This window comes from Ischnura elegans, chromosome 7, assembly GCF_921293095.1.
Source record: "Ischnura elegans chromosome 7, ioIscEleg1.1, whole genome shotgun sequence".
In the NCBI taxonomy this organism is placed as follows: Eukaryota; Metazoa; Arthropoda; class Insecta; order Odonata; family Coenagrionidae; genus Ischnura; species Ischnura elegans.
In genome coordinates, this window is record NC_060252.1 from 46976288 (window position 1) to 47003831 (window position 27544).

A 27544-nucleotide genomic window follows, 5' to 3' on the forward strand; every position below is an offset into this window, starting at 1 on the left:
TTAAGATCGATTGCATAACAAACTTAAGGCACACAAACTTAGTGCAGCATCATCTCTAAAAACCAAATTAAATTAGAGAACAAGTATTATATTAATAGATGTCATTTTTATTACCCTATGGAGAAATTCCAATGTTGTTAGAAGGTAATCTGAAAACCTTTGCAAGAAAACTGAAAAATATTGTTACTTAGAAAGTTTTATCAAGTGTTCATAGCTGAAAATGGAAAATAGCTCGACATTTGACATGCTTTTAATTGACTACCAACTACCTTTGAATATTGCAGCAAAGTTTTTGGTACCTATCTTGAAAAAATGTCATTTCATTATTTTGTGCACTTTTTTTAGATCTTAGCCCACTATGCGGCGTCCTCAATCGTAACTAAGTTAACGTTCCATACCGACATCGCTCCGTCCCGATCTGCATCTTGATGTCTCTGCCTAGTCTGTATCGTGGGCCGTAGTGAGCACGACGGGGTGAAAGAGAACTTTACAAAGTGATAACGAGAAATTATTTAAGAAAACAGTGGAGATACTGAATAAGACTTTGGGCAGATAAAAGTCGCTGATAGAAAAACGAATGCTAAACACGCGGAGAAGGAGAAGATTTATATTTTTTATCCGAAAAAAGTGATGTATGATATTTAAGAAAACATAAATTTTCTTCTAAGAACTGGAGCTTTTCTTGGAGTTGTATTTCTCAGCTAATCTTAATTCTTCCCTTAATTCATATCGGATATCTATATTTTTTGGTTACATCAATTTATGATATGAAATAAAAACCGCGAATAATTGGGATTAGATGTTAGGTGGCAGGGTATATTTGGAGCTTAACAGTGAAATTGGGTGAGAAGAAAGGAGAGTTGTGGTATTGAATGCTTTTGATAAAAACCTACGTTTCATGCCTATCAAATTTAACTGAAGGAAAAATATCGTTCATCCGCCAAAATCTGCTAGATAAATATTTCATGAAGCTTATTCGTAATTTTATATAATTAATTTGTTACCATGTACCGACGAAATTGATTGATATATTCCCAAATTGGTAAATAATAATCTATGCATCCAATACCTGAAATTCAATCTCAGTAAGAGGATAATGGAAGAATAGACAGTCTGCTCAAGGGAATGGAATGTGACCGCTAACAATCAAATGACGACTAGTTAGGGTAAGAAGGGAGGTTTGCCAACTGTCTCATTCATTAGAGACTCACAGACTACCCGGCGTTACTCGGGAAGAATGGTACCCGGAGAAGTGGGAAACTTGGAACTTGAATTTCATGGTCACATAGGATATTATTGTTTTCTCTATGAGCACATCAAGAGATGTGCCTACCCGGCAGCATGTCCAAGATATATACGGTGTGACGTAAAAAACGGTAATGAGAATAATACTCAATAAATATATAATAATAAAGGACAAGTCGGACGCAACCAAAACTAGCACTACGGGGTTTAGAAACATGAGATGCTCCTACGTATCAACTTAAATTGCAATTTTTGCGACCGCATGGAAATGCAAATCGGACAGATAAAGTAACATCCTCTTTATATATACAGAGAGATATATAAATTGAGTATTTGAGATATTTGTATAGATTGAGTTTGAGCCATGAAGTTAAGAAGGGCGTGGGATAGGAAGCAATAAAATATGGTAGACCGTATTTGTAAGTTTTTCTCGCAGTCACCAGAGCAATCGAACATATACATATGCCACAGCTGGAGGCTGGCGATAATGGCCCACGAAATGTATCTCTGCCAATTAAATCGCCGTGCCTTCCTCTCCGACTTTCTGGCAACTTCCAGCAGTCGCTGTCATCACGGGATCGTCTATTCGTTAAGCTGTAATTGAGTTCCTTCTTCCCGCGGATATCCAGCCCATTATTAAAGGAACGTTGGGGATTTTACCCTCCCCAATCTTTCGCTAATGAATATGGACCGTAGCGCCAAGTTTGCTTAAGGACGATCGTTTCGTTTGGAAAAAATATGATTCACCGCGAAGACATGTCCTCGTTTGAAGGCGCGAAGGCTATTGGTTTCCTTACCCTAATTTATCCATCAGATATGGTGCGGATCGTTTCATCCAAAATCCATTTGGGTTATACTTATTTCCTTGGTCTTCATGAGTATCGTTCAGGTATATATATGGACAGATTGTATATAGCATAGTTTCTTGTCCATTTGTACCCATTGCTCTAAAGAGGTAAGATCTTTTAATTTCTCTGTTAAAAAATTCTTTAAAATTCTTTAATTGTTTTAAAATCTCTAAAAATATTGAAAGATTTTATGTTAAAGGTTCTAGTGGATATATAAAAACCGGAAAATAGCATAGTTAATGGTCTAGTTTTACACCCACGAGGCATTACTTTTTATTTGTTCTATGAGCTGCTAGGGATAAAAATGCAAATTAGAGAATACTGCTTATATACTTATGCTATAAAATAATCTAAGATTGGTAATTTATTAAATTATTTTATATTTGCGGAGAACTCAATTGATGTAAAGGTTTTAAAATGACCCTTACGTATGCCATAGTTGAAGCACTAATGCTTTTGGATGTATTTATTTCTAAATTTCTATTTATGGATATTCAATTATTATATTTTTCTTCAAATTTCAAAAATACTCCACAATACTCAAATATTTGTCAATATTATGCTTTATCATATATTTCTCTTTTATTCATGAAGTAAAGGATCGCTTCCATCACTTTCACGTAAATTACTTACCCATCTTAACTCTGTATTTTATTGTGCTCTGACATATCCCATATCTTCTGATATCTATGCTTATTTAATCTTTTAGGGGGTGTGAGCATACCAGTGTATCGATTGATCGATAGTGTGTCGATTTTAAAAATGTTGAAGGCTAAAGTTTCGAGTTATAGCACATATACTGTCATATTTTTTGAGTCATCAGGCAGAGCCGAGAATAAAAATCGACTTGATATACGTATGTTGCTTTGTTTGCATAATCGAAGTTTAACTACGTGGGATAAGGCTTAAAGCTTGTGGTGCAGCCAGGTGTGATTAAAATGTAGAAAATGGCATAAATAAAAATACCTCAGTAAAATGATAAAGCTACTATTTTTTGAATCAGAAAGAAGTGATGGATTCTGTAAAAAATATACATCAGTTCCCTCTAAATAATTATAGCTTTACTTTAAATTGTTTTCTGCAATTAAGGTACCTCAGTCCTTGAATTCATATCGAGTAATTTTTTTTGGTTAATTCAGTTTAATTTCCAACGAAAATTTTTTACGGATGTTCTGTTGTCCAAAAAAACATTTTCTCTTGGTAATCGATGATGTTTTTACCTAATGTTATAAATTAATTACGCGCTCGTGAAATTTTTTGTTCACTAATTTTCATAACAACTTCCATAAAAACTATTTTCGGCAAATGTTTCCCCACATTTTTCTCAGCCACGAATAACTATAAATGATTTAACTATTGAGGGGTTTGGCATAAATCCATCAATTTGAATGGTTTTGACAGACGTTTATTCAGGTAATGCAGATATCGTGACCAAGCGAGTTTCAATTAATTTTTTTGCCAAATATTTATCATGTTTACGTCGCACATAATATCGTTGAAACTCGAGCTTGTACGTAATATCATTAATTTAAAAACATAATTTTCTGGACAGGTCAAATAATGGACTGGTAGTTATTTTACTCATTTGTCACTCTCTAATTTTGGGTGTGTCATTGTAATCGTGAGCATGAATTCTTGATTTATTTATTATGATAATGTAGTTCCATTACCTGATATTTAATGTGCGTACTTGTTCAACGATCAGTTACAGAGGTCAAGTGAGAAGATTAATTCACTCGTTTCACGATATTCTCTGTTCTTTCTCGTGGAAAAATTACGGCTGGATAAAATCATAATTTATATTTATTTCCTTTCCTTTTCCGAGGTAAATCCCTTCAGTATTTGTGGCTTCGTTTCTTTGTGAAGAGTTGCGTACCAGGGAGGGAATTGTATTGAATAGGGATATTAAAAATTGAATGAAGACTAAAATTTAAAGGTCTTTGATTGAGTTCCACGTGAAGACCACAGGCACCCACATACTAAACCCATTTAGGTGGCAAATGATATGGCCCCTAAACTCGTTCAGTGACTAAATCCAAAGATTGGTTAGGAAAAGCTGAGGGTAGAGATCACGTAGGACTAAGTCACATGCGGATAAATTAAGCACATACAAATTATAAAGGGCAGTGGATTTCCCTGGGTCACTTGGCACTTTTAGAATTTTTTCTGTTTGGGGTTTATCCTTTTGCTCCTTTCCGGGATTTTAGAGTTATAACCTTCGTTCAAAAGACATGTGATATTTAATATTTTCTTCTTTTGTCAGTCTCTAATTCAGGGTATGCCATTGTAATCGTAGGCATGGAATCTTGATTTTTTTAAATTATGATAATAAGGTTCCATTATATGTTTAATCCACGTAATTTAGCAGTGAGCAGATTAATACTCTTATCTAATAGACACCCACCCAACTCACTATCCTGAAATTTACAAGATCATGGGATTAGCTCTATTATCCAAACCACCACTCGGATTGAATCACTGTACGAGTGCTTGCTCATTGTAGACTTATGCCTTTATTTATAAATATGGATTAATATGTACCAGAGTTAATATTTAAAAAATATTCATGTATACAAGATGTGAGGGCTCAGGGGAGCCCTGAGAGAATACAACACACAGGGGCCGGGACACAGCAATCGTGCTGATTCACCCGATCACCCGGGGAGGGGTTTGGATGGGAAGCAACAAGGAAAGAGGCGCCTCCGCGATAGGAGCCCGACGACGCCTCTGAAGTAGGGCAAGGGTTGGAAGGAATGGGACGGGGTAAAACGCCTTACAACTATTGAAGCGGAAAGGGCCCACTTACTAGCGAAACCAGGAATCATCCAGTATGTGCCAACGATTTTGGAGGGTTTTCTTACTAAAGAGAAAAATCCATCGATCAAATCGTTGGATATTCATGTGGACAATGGGACTCTACAAATTAGAAAGTTGGAAAAGATGACCATAAAAGACTCGAAGTCCGCGAGACTTGGTGCCAGAGGCGCTGGAACCGAAGATCGAATGGGAGAAGAGTGTTAGAAACGAGGCTTACGAATGAAAAGTGAATAACGAAAAAACAACGGCGTACCACCATGTGCCAGAGGAAAAACCACGAATATTACAAAAGGGGAAGCTCAAGTCGGCCTCCTACCGAGCCACCTACCGCGCAACCTACCGCGCATTTAAATGGGTTTGCAAAAGTCGCCACTCGCGTCGCTGATGGACAAATTGATCCGAGTTTCACGGGAAAATGAGGCATATTTAGGGGTATTAACTAGAATTTTGACACATGATGATGCTATCTATCACATTCATAACTTTTCAGTGCTATTTTTCGCAATTACAAACGTTATACTAAAAAAAATGGAACAAAGTGAATCGTAAAGCATTCATCACCGAGTCGTGGACATTTTTGAAAAACGATTAAAATGCGACCGAAGTGGTTAAAAAAATTAGCCTTCTTTTGAATGGAATTGGGCCTTCTCCATGTAGTCCCATTAGGAAAAACCATTGGACAGACGATGTCATAAGGCGTGAGAAATATGGTTGAAGGAAAAATTGAATGACGAGTTCCTCGCGGAAAACCTAGAGATCAATACAATGGGCTGAGAAATGACACAACGAAGAAGAATATCACGGAAGTAAAGGAACTAGTATGACAATGAATGAAATGTGGGGCTGCTGTATACAAATCTTACGATTACAGTACAGTAATAATAATATTAGTAACAATGATCTTCGGAAGAGAGACATAAGGCAGTGAAAGAGTCAGAGGAGAAAAATTGAAATATGAAACTCACCCACTGTAAGTGAATGCGACGTCTTAATTCTGGTTACTTGCACGTAGAGAAGGAGTGAATTCGGCTTGAAACGTGCGATCCATCTCTCTTCTGAGGTGGCTGGAGGGAGGCGCATGATCAATCAATGGAAGGGATTAATTATGGCCAAATATCATGCAAAGCCGTCGGCATTTATCATGCGCACAAAGGTGTCCCACAGGTACGGTTCCCAGTATTGTGCCTCCAGTGGCGTGCCGGAGAAAATTTGCAATTCTTTATCTCATCACATTTAAGACACCTCATTCACCATATCTGGAGATAATTAAACGTTGGACCCATTTCAATTTCATTTTCCCGTGTAAAGTAATCTGTGTAATCAGTCTTCTTTGCCTCGTAAAAATATAAGTAAATAAGTTTTCATGGAGGAGATATATTACAAATTTGTCTTTACCTACTGTTCCTGCTGAAAATATTCGACTGATTAAGTTTACGGAAGGGAAGGGCAAGGGGTAGAGGTAATGCTAGATAAAGAGTACTCAAAGATGACGTTTTGGGATAATTTAAAAAAAGTAGTTGTGTATTCGTTTTGGTGCTTTTGTTCGTTGCAATTAAAATCTTTCCTTTCTGGTAATGGCAGAGGTATTGTAAAAATAAAACCATAGTTCTTTACAGAACTAAGTGCATAGAATTTTTGTTTATATCTGTTATTGACTGAAATTATAAAACATAGTAATTAATGAATTAGTAAAGGGAAATTCCCCTCTTAAATTGTTAATGTTTTATATATGATTCAACGCTATTCTCTTACCGTATCATACTTAACGTTTTGAATGTGATAGCTTTTATTATGCTATTTTAAAATGGCTCATCAGAATTATATTTTTTGTCATTGGTACGTTAAAATAATTTTTTTGCCTGAATGTTACTCTAGGAATTGAGATATCTTTTATAAAATCCAGTTTTATATCATTTATTTTCTGTTCCTAGCGTATTTTTTTAATGATTAAATTATGCATTTCTTCGCAGTCACTTTTCGCTTTTATTTGATCCCCCTCTAAAATAGCTTGGTTGATTACGTTTTTCTCGCAAATATCAAATTGGTCCGTTTCCTTCAAAGCCATTATGAAGAATTGATTAGAATATTTTTTATTAAATAATCAGGATTATTTTGTAGCATAGCGTATGATCCTGTGAGCATTTATATTTAGGTTGGGATGAGAAGGAGGGCAAGGGATTCAAGGGTGTCACATAATCCCACTGTTCTCGCTATTAGGGATTTTATGCCGAGAGACGGCGTTAGCGTTAATACGCACCAGTACTCGCACGATTATCCGGATCTTGTCGGTTGAGGTTTTTGCCTGCCCCGACGCGTCACTATTCCCAACTTGAAAACAACTTTGGTAGCATTTGTGGGCCGAATGTAACCTACGAACTTAGCCCTCAGTGTGGTGGTTATAATTTATAATTGAATGGGTGAGAAGCCAAGTGATTTCTTTTTCTAAACAGAGCTAGGCACAGAAATTAAGTAAAGAAAACCAACGAGATCAATTACATATGTAGTAATGTACTTGATTTTCCACTCTATGTCAGCACAGAACATAGACTCACTCGTAACCCTTTGCAGCCAAGTTTTTGTATATTTATTCTTACAATTAACTGTACCTAACTCTGTTAATAAAATCACTTGTACTCCTTGGCATCTCACCCCCTACATTAAAAATAATTATAAACGTCTTAAATAATTTCCATTCTCCATTGTCCATTTTTAGGTATCTAAAACTTGGTCAATAGCAAGAAAATATTTAAAAAATATTTATATGGAAGCGATTTATTATATTTACTAATTTAAGCTAAAGTTTAAGTTGTGAACGGTTGCATAGGGTCCTTTCATGATCCAATTTCCAATGTGATTCATTTACCACTTGGTACAATTTGCTTTTACGTCCAACGAAGTAATTACAAATATCCAAATTTAAGATCTCACTATACTCAATAGGGTCAGTCAGGTGTTTGAAAGTTTGTGGCCATTGCGTAGAAACCCGTTTCTGAACCGGTCGAGTCTATTTCCTCGAACGGTCCGCTCACAGGGTGTAAAGCCTCATTCCACTCATTCTCCCTCGGGACACCATTCTGATCGTTTGCGTTCGCTGCCAACCTCACTGCTTTTGCTGCCTTTTTCCACATTTCGCTTCTACGCTTTACTTTATTTTTCGTCGTTCCGATAGGATTAGTTTTTTGATAGCTTAGTATTACCTTAGTTCTTTTCAATTTTTTTCTTTAGTTTTTGCTTCTTCTTTAACTTTCGCTCATTTTTTTCTTCTAGCACATCTTGTTAATAGGTCACACTAGCTTAAAGCTCTTTATTACTTCCAAGGAATTTTGTTAAATCGGCGTATATTCGCTGTAGGATTTTAGGTGATTGGATTTTTAAAATTATATTTGCTATAATTTGTTCTTTGGGGAAGGTTCATTGAGAATTGAACATTCTTTCAAATTTGGTTTCATCTGCGTATAGTTGTATTTAATTCGTTCGTTCTATTTAATCGTCCTACTTGACGAGATTTCTCAGCGAATGGGTGAATACCAACAAACAGTGTCCGTTGACAATGAGTAGGTCGAAATGCGTAAACAGATGAAAGCGTGATTTGGATTCTCGGCAATTTCCTTTCACTTCCGTGAATCACTAGGCATGCATCTCTCCTAAACTGTGTCGGCCACCATGCAGTCCGCCATGTCTTTTCCTTTTCACCCCAAGGAACCGACCGAACGCAGGGGTTTGCCTCACCCTCCTCCCTAGTTTCCTCCCACAAGCGCACCCTTGCCTAAGCTCGCTACCCTTCTGCGGATTTGCGGGCCATAAACTTTGAAAAGACCTATAACACGTTGGAAATCATCCATAACAGAGGTAACAAAAAGAACCCTGCAATTTAACATTTAATTTTAAATATACGACCCAGGTCTCACCACAGCATCGTCAGCTGCCACGCTGCTATGTTCCTATCTCCATAGTCTCTATTTATGATCTCGATTTTTGTGGTTTAATTCGATTGCAAGGACTAGCGGCATTGAAATAAAAAAGAGGATTACAGTACCTTCATTCTGTGAAAATTTTTAGAGAGACATTAATTTAGAATCCTGGTGATTTTTGTACTCATGTCTGAATAGTCGCCTTGGCATACACGAAGCAAAAATGGCCATCAGCGCCGTCATAATGACTTAAATGCCAGCAGTATAATTTCAGAGCGGTCGCCGCGAGAGGCGTCATAGAAGCTAACAATTTTATTAGGGTTATTAAAAGCGACGCGTATTTAGTATCCTTTCTTAATGGCAGATGGATGTTTCACTGCAGAGGAGGAATGAGCACCATAGATTTCATGGACGTCGCAGTGAGAAACAACGCAACGTCGCGACAAACTTTATATTTCCGTATTTATTAGGATTTATATAGAAAATAATAGCATAAATATCATTATCTTATGGTTTTTTACTTAATAACTTCAAGCTAAATTTGTGGAATATTATCGTACATTCCTTTTTAATCGATTTTTTAGTGGACAATTAACCGATTATGATTGCCCGTTAATTTGCAACACATTGTTTTGATGTCTTTGATTACCTCTAACATTTAGAAAAGTAATAATCATGGCCATAATATCCACTTGGAATGAAAAATTGGCATAATGCTGTATACTTAGAAAAATGATTAAAATATTTTTATTATCATCATCATTAGACAAAAATCCTAAGGTTGGTTTAAGGCAGCTTTTCATTCATCTCTCTTATCCGCTTTCAATAATATGAATTTGCTTCCGACTATTAAGCTAAACATATTCCAAAATGATGCAAGAAATTTACTGCTGCTTATAGATATTTTAGGTAGATATATTTTCAAATTTATGTCATTAAACTATTTTTAACCATATTTGTATCTGTGTTTTTCCGATTGTCTACGGTTTGATTGTAATTTTGTTCGAAGGGGTAAGGAAAATCGATTTAATGTAAATAGTAAATTATATAAAACCATCCATTTTCCAAAAGATTTTGCGATTTTGTGACCCATGATAATGATGAATTTTGGAAGCCCAAAAATACTATATGAATATGCTTAGAATGATTGTCTATTTAATTAATAGAGCCTAAAATTGTCATTAGGTATCTTACTTATTTCTCTTCTCTGGTATTGCGTGATGGAGATTATCAGAATCGTCTTATGGGTTTTCTTATTGTTTTTTTTTTACTTTTTCAATAATTACGGTGACAATTGCCTTTTTATTGCTAAATCATCGCCATATATAATCTGATGTAGCCAGTCTATTTAGTCCCTTTTCAAGGCTGTTTCAGAAGGTTGCCGTAAAGGCAATTCGTTTTGACTGACTAATTTTTTTTTAGATATTCTTCAGCGAATGTCTGTTTTGGATCTCAGTTAATGGTTCAGATTATAATGATAGGCAATTAGGGTACAAATGCAATATCTTGGAAAGTGATAGATTATAATTGGTTCAGGTTGCGTGCAGATCAAGATATATACACATATTCTGCTCTTCAAAAAATACTTTGGGGACCCAAATTATCAAACGGATAAATTATTCTCTAATCCAAGAAAACTTTTGATAAATATTTTTTGGCACAGTTTGTTCTTCTTTGATAATACGCTGCCCATTCTTGAAGAAATCTTAGTTATTTTGTTAAGGACATGAAGAGAGTTTCTTGATTTATTGATATTAGCATGAAAAATTGCATGATGGGCGTCATTGAAATAAAGGAAAATGAGGAGGTACTAGAGATGGTAATTGGTATTTGCGAATATAAAACATTATTCTTAAAGATACTCTATCGATAAAATAAGGATTACATGTATTTTAGTGAATCATCCCCGAAGGATATTCCCTCAACGCTTCGCCTCCAGGCTTCTTGCCTTTCATTTTATGCAAAATCCTATTTCTTTCTTCCAATCCCATTTACCTCGCATTTTTTCCTTAAACACGAATTTTAGCAACTCCTCTCAACTTAGTGCTAAATCTATCCGAACTCTCTCTTTTTTCTGTCATCTCCATTCGAAGTTTTATCTCCTCACCCGCCTTCTCTAGCACTTCCTCCATCCTCTTCTTGTCCGTACACTTCACCTTCTCCACATACTTAGAGCCAAATTTCGAAAGCTTACATTCTTTCATCCTTTTTCTCTAGCGTCCAAGTTTCCGTAAGGTACGCAGCAACATTTCAAATCAGGCTCTTTATTAGCATTTTCGATACTCTACAACGGTCATCTTATCAGCTCTTTCCCATTCATAAATGTCACCGTTGCCAGCGCTATTCTCTACCTAATATATTTACATCTGTGTTGGCTCTTCTATATAAAATTGCCCAATAACTCTCCAACTAGCCATGGTTGTGGCGGTATACGTTTTTATCAAGTATCACATTTCTTAACAGTCATTATTTGCGGTACCGCATAACGTTGGTATTCAAAGTTTACCTTTTCTTGCAATAATTGAGAATGTTGACCGTAATTGTTGGTACCAAGATGAACTTATCTGACAAAATCTAGTGAGTGAAACATAATCAAAATTGCCCAACTTGGCAGAGAAAAAATATTGATGACGTAGAGAAATAAGGAAATGGATACCTTTATAGTAGGAGCTGTTTAGAGCGGCGGTGGAAACAGGTGTTGATTGTGAGTAGATAAGGTTTGTGGGTGAAAGAAATTTAGCACAGCATGGAAAGGTAAGTGAACACCGTCGTCGATGATCACGGGTGTGAGGTTTGTTGTTATGGCATTTATTGTCATTTAATGAGGTAACACTAAGTATGTTCAAGTCATGCGTGTCAAATTAGTTTTTCCACTTATGTTTGTTAGAGAATTTCTCTGCAACCTAGATTTCATAGGCTCTTCATTATAAGGCACATGGGTGAAAGAAAACATCGAATTTATGGTCATTAAATTTTGGGGAGGTTGAATAAAGAGTAACTAAAATGTTGATAGTTAGTAATAAATTTATGTGAAACAACTTATTACCCATAACTTACTACTACTTATCCATACTTATGTTATCCATTCAAGAACGCCCGAAAGAACATAATTTGCGTTTTATTATTGTGTTTAATTATGAATTGAAGAGAGTTTGTTGCTATTTTGTACGGGGCCCCTCGAATCTTTTGAAGTATTTTTCTTATGTTACCCTTAGGCTGGAACATTGATGAGCCAGAGGGGCTGCGGATGTTTGGCAGACCATGGATCAAAAAGGGGTCGCAGCCGTAATCGGTCGGTTTGGCTGAATCAATCGAACTACAAATTTGATAGTTTAGCAATAAATTACTTGGAAGAACTTAGTAATTTCCATTATTTCGAAATGACAAGTAAATTATATTCAGTAACGCCCGACACACAAGAATTTGTGTGGTTTAATACTGCGTTTCATTATGAATTGAAGAGTGTTTGTTGCTATCGTTTATTTTTGTCCAGGGTGCATCGAATCTTTAGAGATTTTTCTTACTCTTCACTTAGTCTGAAATGTGGATGAGTCAGCGGGGACATGGTTATGGATAGACCGCGGATCAAAAAGGGGTAGCAGCCGAAATATATCGGTTTCGCTTGCTCGATGGATGAACAAATTTGATATTTAGGTAGTAAAATTACGTGGAAGAACTAGGCCATTTTCATTATTTAGAAATTATGAGTAAATTCCATGCAGTAACGCCCGAAACAACGGAATTTATTAAATTTTGTGCTGTTTAATACTGTCTTTCATAGGCGGATTTTGGAGGGGGACACGAGGGCGCGTGCCCCCTCCGTAGACGCTGAAAAAATAGACAAGATTGTTAGTACTGTTAACATTACGTTTGCTTTTATATTGTTGAGCCTTAATTATTTAATTTCATATTTATAACTGTCGTATTAAAGTAAAGAGAATATATCGCATAGCAATTGTTTATGTTGTTTTTACTCTCAAATATTGGATGACTGTTAGCCTGTCAGGCCCTTGTGCCCCTCTACTAAGAAAAAATTCTGGATCCGGCCTTGCTGCCTTTCATAATGAATATAAGAGTGTTTGTTGCTATAGTTTATTTTTTTCCGGGGCGCATCGTATCTTTTGAGGTTTTTCTCGTATCCTACCCTTAAGCTGGAATGTGGATGAGTCAGTGGGGACACGGATGCTCGGTAGACCGCGGATCAAAAAGGGGTAGCTGGCGAAATCGATCGGGTTGGCTAAATCGTCCCCGTTCCATCCGCAACATTCCCTTTCGTTAAAGAACCCGCACTCACTCTCCCCACGTCCTCTCCTCATTCTTCTTTTCCCAACCACTCCTCATTCTTTCGGCCCAGTAATTGAATTTCCATCCTCTGTCCCTACGTCGGAAGGATTTCCCCCCATATCCTGCCCGCTCTTCCCAACACAGCCATGCTTCCGCCTTTCCCTTTTCGTCTTCCGGAATGTTGAAAGCCGGCCCTTCCTCTTCCTCCTCCCTCACGGCTATAAAGCTTTTTCCTCCGTCCATTTTGTTCCACGTTTTCGCCCTTTCCACAGCAGGAGCATGCTGAAGGCTCGGGCGGTTGTGTGCTCCCGTTGCCATCTGACCAGCGTCCGAGCGAAAATTAGAGGGCCTGATCGAAGTGCGAAAGATAGCGGGATAAATGTATTGATAAAAGAAATTGCGTTCAGGTTTTTGAGGTCACCGATAGGCTCGCTCAAATTAAAAAAAATATTTTTAATGATGGTTGTGCTTGAAAGGTACTATTCTTGAAAGGTATTATTCCCACAATCCTAAGATTTACGTCCTGAAACTTTCCATTTCTCCCTCTTCCAAATTATGGACTTCACTTCTCCGATGTTCATCCTCCTCGTATCTGTTATGCGCTCCAAGTTATTATCTCTATGAAGTCACGTAATGAGAGCGAGCTTTAACCCTCCCCACGAAATATTTTGCCTTGAGGAAACTCTCCGCGATACATCTGTCGAGAGAACTATCCTTTGGCCACATTTTCTCTGGCACCCCATTTTTCGATATAGTTGCTATCATGATATCCGCACATCTGACTGAGCGACAGGGAGACCATCATCCTAGAACCCTACTGTGTTTTATAGTCCGACAGAACTGATAAAATAAGGGAAATATGTTGCCGAACCCGTTTAGGAATCCCCGAGCGATGAATGAGTTTAATATGCTAGGTCGAAATCAGACAGACAAATCTTTAGCAACAAATATTTTAATATAATAATATTTTCTGAATATTTTCTGTATTAACGTAGAAGTAAGCGGCTAGTGTCCAAACACCTCCCACCTCACGCCAATTTTGGCGGTTTGTTGGGCATATGCAGATTTATGCATGTGAAAGTACTAATGTAAGTAATGATGTGAAAAATTTGTTCTTGTCAAAATATTTCTTGTATGTAAATGCAATATGGAACTAAATAGTCAAACATCTCCTACTTCTAGAGTGTCTCCGCCACACGACCTATTGAGGCGTCCTGTGGGATAATATGTAAATGTTGATGATCGGCTCGACAGTTTCCACGTAAACCTAACATTATCGATGCTATAAGTGCAATAAAAGTTAGTACAGAGCACGAATTTTGTTCTTGATGACTAAATATTATTCTCTAAAAACTCTAAAAAGCTCAGGACTATGATGGAATCGCAAGCCGAATTAATTTCTTATAGGAAAATTCTCATTAAGACGAGTGACGCCTATCAAGGCGGCTTGCGGGGTAGTACTTATATGTAGATGAATTCTGTTTACTTTCTCCGTATCTCATCGAACCACCGAGTATCATAACTGTTCCCTAGTCAAATCAACGAAATTATTGAATTCCCTCCCGGTTGACATGAAGAATAATTTCAGCATGCAAACAGTAAAACAAGCTGCATAAAGCATAATGCAGTAGTTCAGTATACTCAAAAACTGATCTTGCGACGCTTTTGTTCAGTATTTGTTATATATCTCAGATTACACCAATAAGAATCAGCGGTGATTTTTTTACTGTTTTGCTATTTGTTTATTATTAACTATAATGTCTTTAATTGGATTGATTTACAAATGTGTTATACATTTTTTCTTTCTTCAGTGCTCTAGTGGAGTTTCTGTCTTTGGTCATGTCCCTAAAGAAGAATTATGTCATTTATTTATTACTGTATGTACAAATGTGGTATCTTAGATCTTTTGTACATGACATATTGTGATAGTGTGTTTATATTTAATTTTCAATGCCCTTCTTATTTTTTTCATAATTAATTTAATACGATATTTGTTCTATAGAATGTTAAAATACCTTAAGCAAACCAGTATATTTAAATTGGTGCTGTGCGCACATTGTACCCAGATTCAATAAAGGTTATTGTTATTGATGTGTTTAGGGAGAACCAGCCATTGTTTGTCTGAGAAGCTCGGAATCCTGTTATCGATGTTTCCTTCAAAGCCTTCAGCCAGCATCCAGGTTGTGGCTAAATTTTAAGTCCCTGCCCCTGACAGTGTCATATGGCTGCTTCTTTCGGTCGGGGTCATCCCTTTCCCGACCACATCCTTCTTCCTCTCTCTTCTTTCCTTTTTTGTTCCCGCACTCTCGTACAGGGCTGGGCAGTATTTCAAATAAATGTATTTTAGAATACGTATTGGAAATACATTTTGCATTTGGCATTTCAAATACGTGACCTGAATGTATTTTTTACTTTGTATTTCAAATACAGAGTTTTGGTTTTTTCCTATCCTAAAATAAAAAAAGCACATGTGTAAAATACTTTGAAGTTACTCTGGTAGTAATTCTGTAACATTATGCTTCAGAGATTACTTCGTTTCCTTTAAAATCGTTTCCTTAAAAATGTTTGCAACTGTCCATAACGTGCTAATGTAGGTTATATTTTTCTAAGATCTCTTACTTTCCATACAAAAGTATTTTGTATTTTAAAAGGCATTCAAAATAATACTTTGTAGTCTGTTCTTCAAATATCCAAAGCAAAGGTATTTTATATTTCGAATTTCAAATACATTTGGAGTGTTACTTTCTATTTCAAATACTCCCCAGCCCTGCCCTCGTATCACACGCATTATTTTCCTCCCTATCCTCTTACCACTACGTTTCCCGTTAAACCACCCGGTCCTTGCCCGTTCCCTAACGTTCTCTGAGTCACTGTAGTGTTTTTTTTCAACTCAAGAGACATATGCAAGGGGGCGAGAGGGATTTCTGCTCCTCCATCTGGAATACTCGGGGGAGATCTCTGAGTTCGTCCGATTAATAGCGGTCGCTCCCTTCCAATTTTTTTTCGCTCCCATTAGAATAAAAGCACACATAAGCGGGGGTATTGCGCCAGCTAAAGATGCTTTTACGACCGGGAGAGAGAGCTGATGACGACCAGCTCTTAGTGCAAGTTATAATGGAGGAGGGGCTTGGGAATAGTTGTTTTACTCGCTAAAAGGCTGCGAACGATGATGTAAAATGCTCATAAAAGGAGATTTTATCATTGTTAGTGAGTCACAGGTAAAATGTATTATTTTTTACTTTGAAGCGCAATGTGTTTAACTTGTATTTCAAGGAAACATTCAATAGACCCTTCTGCATGAATCTCGTCGGCAGTTTTCATAAGGTAATATGAAAAGTAACTGAGACTGTACTTGTAATTGCAACTAGTTACCTTTTAAAATTGAAAGTGCTAATTGTAACTGATTATAAAGTAAAAAAAAGGTTCCGTAATTGAGCCTAATTCTTTTATTTGGCACTCCCACTAACTCTGATTCAGTGCATGCACGGTTTGGATATTAAAGGTTTTATAAGAATGTTTAAGATAAACGGGAGATACTTTTGGGGTAGCAACGATACTGTGATTTTAAGCATTGTCACGATCAAAATATTTAGGATTTGAGCCCAGAGAAGAAATGATTGGATTGAAAAAATAAGGACTTGAAGGAAAATGCTGTCAACAGCTGATTAGAAGTTGGCACGGGAGGTTGAATAGAAATAGACATGGCTGTTATAGATGGGCTTGAGAATAGTTGTTTTATATATAATTTATTACGGTTGGTTTTATGAAATACGAAATGGGGGTAAAATACTTCTGAATGCAATATAGGACTTAATTAATGTTTATTTTTGGAATGATTGGTTTGGTATTCTTCCTAGTTTTCGTATAATGTAATTTTGTAGATTTGTTTCAGGCGAATTTCAGCCTAAGTGTAAATTAGGTCGTTTCGTTCCTACTGCTATGAAAACTAGTGAAACCTGAAGTGAGGCATGATTTTTCGAGGTTGTGGTGTTTGATGTTTTGTTAGTTCAAACTCGTTCTGGTTAAAGTCAACTTTCTTAGGATGTTGTGGAACATAACTAATGGTAATGATAAACGAAGATATCGTATTGCCCACAATTTATTAACTGAGTACTTCACGTGTTTCAATTGTTATTGAATGGCATTGATCTTGCAGATGAGTGTATAACAATCTGGTTGAAGATGAGTGTATAACAATTGAAACAGGTGTAGTACTCGATTAATGAACTGTGGACAATGCGATATCTTCGTTTATCGTTATCTTTCCAGTTACGTAAAAAATGGACAAGTTATAGAAGCTAGGTAAAACATTTAGAAAATTCCCCTAATCATAATGATAATGCACGTGACTGCGTGCTAAGCTATTGTTTTACTTTTACAGTGGTTTTGCTTATGAGCACTTTTTGGGTAATGTTTCGTTTTTTTGTATCGTAAACACGCGGCATCGTTGGTATTGATCCCGCGTTCCTTTTAGTTAAGCGCCCCAATTGATTGCCTCGTATTAATCCTCGCCATCAATGCCACTCTACCAAGCCCTCAGCCAAAACCCCTTACTTCCTGTTTCTTTCACTTATCTCGTATTTCATCGCCATGGCATCTTGTCCGTTCCACCCAAGGCTTTGTCTTCCCCTTCCCCAGTATCACTCACCCCATCCTACCCGCTGATCGTCTTTTCTGGGCCATTCTATTCGCCATCCCTCTCTTCTCTTTGAAGAAAAACAATTTTTTTCAACACATAAAAACTCTGTTCTGTTAATAAAGATATAGCGTTGTTGAATGCCTTTTGCTTGCATTAGTAGTAAGCATTGAGACAAATGAGAAATAATTAAACCCTGATAAAAATTGATTTCAGGCAAATGTCTCCTAAATTGTGATATTATTCTCCCAGTTACATTATTTATAAAAAGTGTATTCATCACTCAGAAGACATTGAATTTTAAATTGTATGTAGGCGATAAATGTCCAGGCAAATTTTCTTCCATATTTCAGAATCGCAAAATTCACATGATGTTACAACGAATTGAATTCTGCCTGCGAAACGCAAAACAAATATGGATATCATTATTTTTCAATCTATATTACACAGACAGATATAGACTCTAAGAAAAGGTGGTACACGAGCCCACTGTTGAAGGAAAGAAACACTGAAAGTATGGATTTCGAAACTGAAATTTTCAAAGTTCTACTTGCATATTTTTTTTACATTCGATCCAGTTGTCTCCTTGAAGTCCGTCTGTGAAGGGTCCTACCCTCTCCGTTTGATAAATTGCTTCATTGTGTTTTCTTTCCTCTCGATTGAATTCCTCGTTCTGTCGCTTTGTTTTTCCTCGTTGTTTTCTCATCTCTTCTTGTCTCGTGTGTTTCCAGTTCCCCTCGGATCCAAGGGACATCGCAGGCAATCGCAGCTTCAAGGACCACGGGGAGGAGTGTTTCTTCGAAGCGGAGCTTTCTGACGCCTTTATCGCCATTTATTTGAGCTGTTCACTACTCGCGCTTTTTTCTTCGACGTCGGAAGGAGGTAGGTGAATCTCTTCTGATGCGGAGAATAGTCTCTTTATCTCAAAGATGCACTGTCTTCTCTTTTTAGACGGCGCTATCGATTTAGGATGTGCTTCGAACCATGATTTTTTTCCATGTTTATAGATTTAGGTTAGGTTTCTACTTTTGTGTGCGGATTGAGTATTTTGTGTAGTCTTAGATCTTTCCTTTTTTATTTAGGTAAGTAGGTTCTACTGGGCTGGGTTACTTAAATTATTTCCTTACCTAAAATGGACCTAAAATGGGCTAAAATCGGAATACGATAATTTCAATGAATACTGCAAATATCCGCATTTTTGGACGTATAGGCCATTTTATCTCAAGATATAAAGGAAAATATACCCAAAAATTGAAATACAATGTACATAAAGATATAATTAATTGTTAAACGTTTTTGAGAGGAAATTTTAAACCGTAAATAGTTTAAAAATTAATCACCGTTACCACGGCTTACCAACATGAAGTGCATTGCAGTGTAAAAATGCCTGTCAAAAAATTTTTCTTCCTTGAAATTTAACTCTAAACATGACATAAGGGTTTTCTTTGTGTTTCAGAATATACCACAGAATAAAAGAAAGAATTATCTTCGACCAAAGTAACTCTGCTGACATTATGGAATATTTTGTGCGTATACAAGTAATTGTTTTATATTCTTAATTTTTCAAATAAAAACGGTTTCTAGCCTCGCTTTTAGGAAAAATATTAATGCTCTTGAGAAAGGAGAAATTGCCACTTTTAAAAGAGGAAAAAATCATAACTATCTCTAGAACGTTCATGTACGAGGAACTTAAATATTTCCGCTTGACTCCACGTAAGGGCCGGCTGAAGGTAATTTAGGTAATGCGATAAGCCATTTACATGCTAATTTTAGTGGCTTTTTTATGTTAGTCTTAATTTCCCGAGTCTGCTTTGTACTCAATGCAGAAGGAAATTTGGGCTTATCAGAAGTACTGAGGATTCTGATTTATTGTAACCGGCCGTCTCTTGGTAAGTTGAGGATTGGTGTGTTAACTGGGTAGATGTTTTTCCCTACAACCCAAATAAAAAGTGACGAATAGATCAAAGAAACATTTATTGTTTCTGCGGCTGCGCTTAGGTAGGGGTAAGGTGTATTCTGATATTTATGACGTACCATACTTCTGATTTCGTGAACTTTTTTTTATTTATAAACGGATTTTACCTTTGCATTATTACAAGGGTGGAATACCGAAATTTTCACTAGGATAGGATTAGATTGGGGAGATGACAGGAATGGAGCTGAAAAAGCAAGCAACATGTCAGCAGTTACTCAAGAGGACTCATCGATCTCACTTGACTGGTCGTACTTTATTTATTTATTGCAATCATTCTTCACATACAGCAGTAAGGCCTAGTTACAGTGAAATTCAAACGTTAGTATGAAACGGGACAAAATCCAATAGCAATATAAAGAATACTATTAAAAGACCAGAAAAAAGGAAAATTATTAATTTTAGCTGACGGATGGAACATAGCTTGCACAGTGAAACTTTTGCGTGGTAAACGAAATGGGTCGTTGGAGTGAGGGAGTGTAATAGAAGGGAGGATATTTTTAAATCTATTTTGTAACGTATTTCTCGTTCATCTTAGACTATCGAATTGGCATTAAAAGAGTATTGAAGTAAACCGTTGCTTCCCTTAGTCTATTTTTCAAATAAAATAAAAGTATATTCGAGAAAATGTTGAGTTGTAAATTTGTAATTTTAGTTTCGGAAGGAAAAACAGCTGACGGGTTTCTCTATGGGTTCGCATATGGTCGCTGCATATTCAAGGTGCGATCGGACGAGAGTGAAATAGCACCTCTCTTTTAATTTATCATCGAAAAATCTTCCCACAGTGCGCTTGACGAATCGTAACTTCTTTAGGCCTGTACCACAAATACTCCTTATATGTGTTCCCCACGATAGGTTTGAAGTAATCGTATCTCCCAGGTACTTCACTTTGTGCAAATATACTTATTTTACAGCTAATTTAGGAGCAGAGGTAAATAATGAATATAATGAACAAAAAGAGGCCGATTACGCTTCCTTGTGGGACACCTGATGTCCTGATGTCACGTCCTCTACAACAGAGCTTATTCCAATTGTGTGTTTCCAGATTTTCTTGCATATAAGAACGCCCAGGTATTTGCGCGGATAATATATGAGATATTCATATTTTCCCGACAATTTATATAAATTCCAATGTCACCATTCTTCCGGTGCTATCGCGTCGGTTGTTGAAGAAAACAGTTTTGCTGGCAGCAGTGCCAGCGAAACTGTTTTCTAAAACCAACAACCGACGCGGTAGCAGCGGAATAATGGAGACATTGGAACTTCAACACTGCGGAAACCTACGTAGTCACAATTTATATAAATTTTCTTTCGAGATGAAATATCGTTATAAAATTTTATCACCTATCATATTTTAACGATATAGTTTCTAAATTTTGTTGTTAATATGTGAATCTGAAGGCGGGCGATATATTTTCAACTTTACACATCGCTTTATTGGTGGAAAAAGAACTGAAAGACCAATATTTTTTTCATCGAATTATTTGAAATATCACAAAATAAGATGAATATCCCTGAAAATGTTTCATTGGTAGAAAATTTTTCTGACGTTGGAAGCACTGACCCTAATAATAATAAAGCGCGCCTAACTCAACAAAGATTATATTCCATTCATATTTTGTGCCTGGGCATAAATAATAATAAATAATTAAATAAATAATTGGCTTTCTCTTTTAGCATTATTTTATATTACGTGTTTATAGGAATAAATAAGATAGATAAAATTGAAATATCTTTGGAAGTGCAATGCAGATCGCAAAAATGATGTTAATGACTATTGACGCTCCAAGCATGTATTATTCCTTGCTGCTAAATAATATATGGCAATCTGAAGAGGTTTACATGGTATTATTTGATGGCAATATGACTTGCTGTTATATGAAATCATTCCCAGGTTTTTCATTTCCTTAAAATCATTCTCCATGGCGCTCCCAACCCCATACATTCCTCGTGTGGGCAACCTTGCCATCGGGTGACTAGCGGTAACGGGCACCGTCGGTGGTGCCTCTAATATCGATTCGCATTAAGGGTGAAGCCGGTTGGGTGAGAAGCGGTTGGGAATGGGGAATGCCGTCTCGCCGAATGTAATGGCAAACGTCTGTGATGTGCTGGTGAGCGCACGGTCCAATTCTAAGAGCCGGGCGTTGTTGTGAATATCCGAAATTGCATTGCGTGGCTTGAATGAGAAGCTAAAATGAAAGCTACCTGAGGGCAATATACCTGTTAAAGGTGTGTTCTAATGGTGGATGTAATTCTCTGGTTCTTTTTCTGTTTTAAACTCGAAACAGCGACTACTTATTTTATTATATGGTTCATGTTAGCATGAGCTAAACATATCTTGCCCAGTTACCAAAGCATCGTGGGCATGAAAATTATTAATTGTCCTGTCGTCCACTGCATCTGATGTATTATACTGTACATATAAATACGTTTACAAAAGTATTTACTCAAATTGTTGATAGAGAGAGTTTATTCACTTTTAATCTGGTGAAATTCTAAAATATTGAAATTTAATACTTACTGGCAATTTTTCACAAGCAATTTTATTCACATGATCGTTTTCAAAACATATTGCATTATCGTCACGTGGATCGTGTAGTATAATGAGGATAATACGAAATATTTTTAAATCGGTTGTGAGAATGAAATTATTTGTGGATAATTGCAAGTAGCTTTGCTTTAAATTAAACATAAATGATTGTGGAGCGAAATGAATCTCACCTGCGGATTAAGCTTCTAATTAAGAATGATAACTATTGTTTAAATTCGCGATGATAAAATCTATCAATGCTTTAATTATCTAGTAGTATTCCTCGCGATTTCGAATATTCCTTAGGAAAAATCGAGAATTAATGCTTTTCTCTGCAGTTTTCGCCGCGCAGAGTATATTTTTGAAAACTGATGAAAAAGCTCTTTTAGTAGCAATGTAAAGCGAGTCTGTACTTAATAGTCCCATTGATCATATTACTAAACCATCAGTCGCCCCTTACTCCCACTAACAGCTATTCTACTCCCGTAGCGTTCGATTTCATACATTTACGGACACAGCAGTGAGGATATCAGGAAGAGATTTGGGTTGGAAAAGGAGGCATTCCTGGACAGAAAAGAGCTTATGTATAGTTGTGAAGAATAGCCTTGTGAGAGTCGGATTTTGAGTGTAGCGCTTTTCAGTATGAAAACTTGGACACTGTGGATGTAGGACAAGAAAAGACGAGAGGCGTTTCAGATGTGAGTGCGGAAAATAATGGAGCTGGCCAAGCGGAAAATTGGAAGGCTTGGTTGGAAAGGAGGGAATCCTCTATAAGCAATTTGGCTTTCGATGGAACGAGTACTAAGTGGGGATGGATGGTAAAAGCTGGGTTATAAAGAAGATCGGTTAGAACGATGGTTTCCGCGCTAATGGCTTAATCTCTGCACTTTTCTCGCGTTTTCTCCGCGTAAGTTGGCTTCAGGTTCTTCGACCTGATAATGCATTCCTAAATACTCTAGTAAAGATATCAGGTACAGAATTGCGTTAGCAAAGCTGGCGTTCATCAACAGGAAGGAGCTAGTGAGAGGATCGCTATGTAAGAGTTTATCGGAAAGGTCAGTGAAGAGTTTGATCTGGAGTGTAGCTCTTTATGGAGCGGAAACGTGGACACTAAGGAAGTGGGACGAGAGAAGACTGGAGACATTCGAGATGTGGGCGTGGAGAAGAATAGAGAAGGTGAAGTGGACGGAAAGGAGGAGGAACGAAGAAGTGCTGGACATGGTTTGTGAGGAGAGGCAGCTTCTGGATGAGACGCGGAGGAGACAGAAGGTATGGATGGAGCGAGTACTTAGTGGGGAGGGGATATTGAAAACAGTGTTGGAGGGTAGAATGTTGGGTTAACGAGGGATAGGAAGGACGAGAATAGGATTTTTGGATATAATGAAATGGGCAAGGGGACCGCATAGAGGAGGACCAATGATCATGAGGGTTCTAGGTGAACCCTCTTAAGGGTACAACACACCGGGGCCAGGAACCAAGCCTGAGGCTTATACGCCCGATCACCCGGGGAGGGGCTGGAGAGGAAGGAAAAAGGAAAGAAGCGCCGCCGCGATAGGAGCCCGACGACGCCTCTGGGAAAGGAAAGGAGCGGAAGGGAGGGACGGGGAAAAACACCTTAACGCTACAGAGCGAACTTTTACTCAGTTGGATGACCCTACTACTGTATTGGAACCTGGGTCGGTTTAATTAAAAGAATGTATTTTAACAAATTTGGTTTTCATTACGGGAAGAATGATCTTACTTTCAAGAGACTCTACCCTCAGAGGAGGACCAATTCCATCCCATAAAAAGGCTGATTTCTGCTCTCACTCCTCTTAATCAGTTTTCAAAAATGTCCACGGCGCTGTGATGAGTGCCCGCCGTCCACATTTTTCCAATATTTTGCCGTTTAATGTTTGTCATTGCGAGGGATTGCATTGGAAAGTTATGGATTAGATAGATCACATCATCATGTACATACATTTCTGTTAACAGCCCTAATTATACATTATTTCTCCGTGAAACTCGGACCACTTTGTCCGTCAGCGACGCGAGTGGCGACTTTTATAAACCCATTTAAATGCGCGGTGGGTGATAACACACTTAGAGGCCGACTTGAGGATCCTCTATGGTATATTTTCGTAGAAAGGTGCTTAGGTCTTATTATGAATCAAAAAGAGAAGTCCATGAAGGGAGGGAAAACTGCGGAAATACTTCTTTAACTCTCCATGAAAACCTACCATCTTCGGTAGAATACTTTAATAATTATTGATCATTCTACTATTGAATGAAGTTCATCCTTCACATTACTTTGCAAGCAAACCTGATACAGATTGAACAATATTCTCTCTGGATCATAAATGTACTGAAATGACCATGATTGATTCCTTCCTTTATGCGAAGGTTTTTACCGGCAGTGCAATCCGTATAAGTTTTTCTCATGCTTATTTTCATTTAATGTTCCTCTCAGGTGCGCAGTTAATTCGTCGAATACTCTTATTTTACTCCAAAATTTTTGTAATATATTCTATTTTGGCCAGGAAAACTTAATTCTTTAGTTTTATTACAGCTTGCTGCCGCATCGAATAACTAGCGATACCATTTGATAAAATGATGACTAAGATTAAATATTATGAATATAAATAATGCTTAACTTTGTCGAAGCTTGTAATATTCATAATGAAATATGACTGAACTTAAAATGTGATTTAGAACTTTTACTCAGTTGGATGACCCTACTACTGCATTGGAACCTGGGTCGGTTTAATTGAAAGAATGTATTTTAACAAATTTGGTTTTCATTACGGGAAGAATGATCTTACTTTCAAGAGACTCTACCCTCAGATTGTAGCTTTCAAAGTCTTTAATTTGGGGTCAGTATCCTTGACTCGTTTAAACTTACTGAGCAAAGTAAAACACAAGAATAATGTAATATAAACATAGAAAATTAAAAAAAATACTACATACCACCATCATGGGGCTGGTGGCCATTATGGGTATGCAATTTAAGGAATAGTTCCCCTTACCTACCACTTAAGCATCATTACCCACCCGCGTAATTATGTACGTAATACCCTCCCACACGTACCTGTTTTTTTATTCACAGCCACATTTTCTCTTTAGGATGAACATAGGTACTTATTTTAGTTTTAAGGTTTTCGCAGCGATTAGATGCACTATTCTAATCCATTTTCGGGTGTACGTCTGCGTGCTTAATATTTGTCTCAACGTTTCATTCCACTTACTGGGAACGTCGTCAGGTAACGACGAAACGACGACGACGACGACGAATTTTCCTGACGACGTTCCCAGTAAGTGGAATGAAACGTTGAGACAATTAATAACCACGCAGATGTACACCCGAAAATGGATTATAATAGTGCATAGGTACTTATGTTTCTTGGGATTCCCTTTCATGAGGTCTTGGAGTGTTATGGATGTTGAAACTTTGATACAGATGGATATTTCTGTAGACTATATAGGAGACATTTATCATAAAATTTATGTATTCTAGCTATTTTTACTGGAAAGTACCGCTAGAATTTTCATTTTAGCGTGATTTTCGCTGAAAGTGCAATTCTTGAAGTAATACTTCCAATTACTTATTTTATGTAGCCATTAAATGGTACTGCGAATTTTTAAATTTTTTTGGTGCATGTAACCTTTTGATACTATTATCTACACTTTATATCTCTCGGTACTAATCCCCAGTCCTCCTCTGTGCAAATTAAGTTAACCATCCACTCTCCTTTGGCCTTACCTAACCTTACGTACCTAACCTTCTTCCTCATGCTAATGCCTTTGAAATTCCACTCCCTTCTCTTATCTTTTCCTCACACCTTCTCTCCCATTGAAATTCCTTGTGCGGCTTACTTCCTTATCGCGAAATGCGTGACGGTTCTTTGTTTGCCTTTCTCTCTCACTCACCACCCGAAAGGCAGCCTTACCCCACGGAGCTGATAATATTTTCTCCATCATTTCCCTGCCTTCGAAACACTCAGTATTACGTGTCGTCCCTGCCATTCACTTGCGTTAACCGCTACTAATTTCCTTCTCCGTAACTTAATCCTATCTCTCTGCTCAATCAATGCCGTCTTCGAAACAACTTGGTTCCAATGGGAATACGTAAGATCTGAGGTGTAGGTGGATGTTTTTCTAATGAACATCGGTGGGTGGTATTGCAAACTTTCTCTCATCTGGTAGGTTTTTGTGGGCAACTGGTAAAGTTACGGATTTTCATGAATTTACTGTGGCCTTTTTGGTATTATTATTATTAATGGTATTCAAACATGAGATCTTATTAAAAATGAGAGCATTTGCAAATTTACAATTCATCCACGCATTAAGTTTCAAAGTTTCCGCACCGTAAAGAGCTCCATTTCAGAGGAAACTCTATATTATCCTTTTCTTTACATTCTTTCGTAGATTTTTCACTTTTTATTGGGATAATTGGGGTTAACCTATGTTAACACTCGACTGTCTGTGAGCTTTTTCTGGATCTACTTTGTTTCTACTACCTACGTCTTCAACTGTATCTATCTCACCATATGCAAATAATATATTGGTGATTTTGGTTGGTTGTCAATATTCAGCTCACAGCGTGATCTTCATTGAGTAATCGAGTGGGGAGTTACATCTGAGAATGTGCTTCTGACCGTTCAAAATGCGCATTGGGAAATGTGAGATATTATTGCGACGAAAAAATCGCTATTTTGATCAAGAAATAGACTTTACCCAAGTCATATTTGTTAAATTTTTAGAGGCCAAGGGAACAAAAATATGAGTGCAAGGGGTATGTAAATAGCACACGTTATTCTGATATATTTTATTTGTACATTTATCATGTGTTTACATATTTTTTTGCCCCTACCAACAACGTAATTGCTATCACTCAAGGCATATAATAATGCCAATTCTTGGAATTAAAGTTCCTTAGAATATTCATAAAAAGGTACATTTTTTGGAAAAGAAAGTAAATTAATGCGAAAGAAAATTGCTGTCCTTAACTAGCTATATACTCTTAATCAGGTTTGTTTATAGAACTCGTTTTAAGGATTATAAATCGGGTAATTCTGAATTCTAAGCCATAGCGATCTGCGGAATGAATGATAAAATATTGGTGGACATTTCTTTTCTTACAAATTTAAAGTTGAAATATCTCTAGCTAACAGAGTTTAAATTATGGAAGTTAATTCCTGTTACATAAAACATTACTTACGGTAAAAAAGGTACAAAATACAACTGCGGGACATATTTTGTGATTTGGCAACATTTTCTGTAATAATGCCTTATTCTGAATTATATTCCTTGCAGTTTCTTTCC

General features: G+C 37.0%; 1 protein-coding gene across 3 annotated transcripts in view; it reads left to right on the forward strand.

Annotated features, from left to right (window-relative positions):
• The window catches only part of LOC124162275, a 452031-nt gene that overhangs the window by 163841 nt on the left and 260646 nt on the right, over nt 1-27544 (forward strand). For all 3 annotated transcript variants that reach the window (XM_046538753.1, XM_046538752.1, XM_046538755.1), the window contains exon 3: nt 18473-18623. The gene's annotated coding sequence lies outside the window, so the exon portion shown is untranslated. The remainder of the gene's footprint in view (nt 1-18472; nt 18624-27544) is intronic.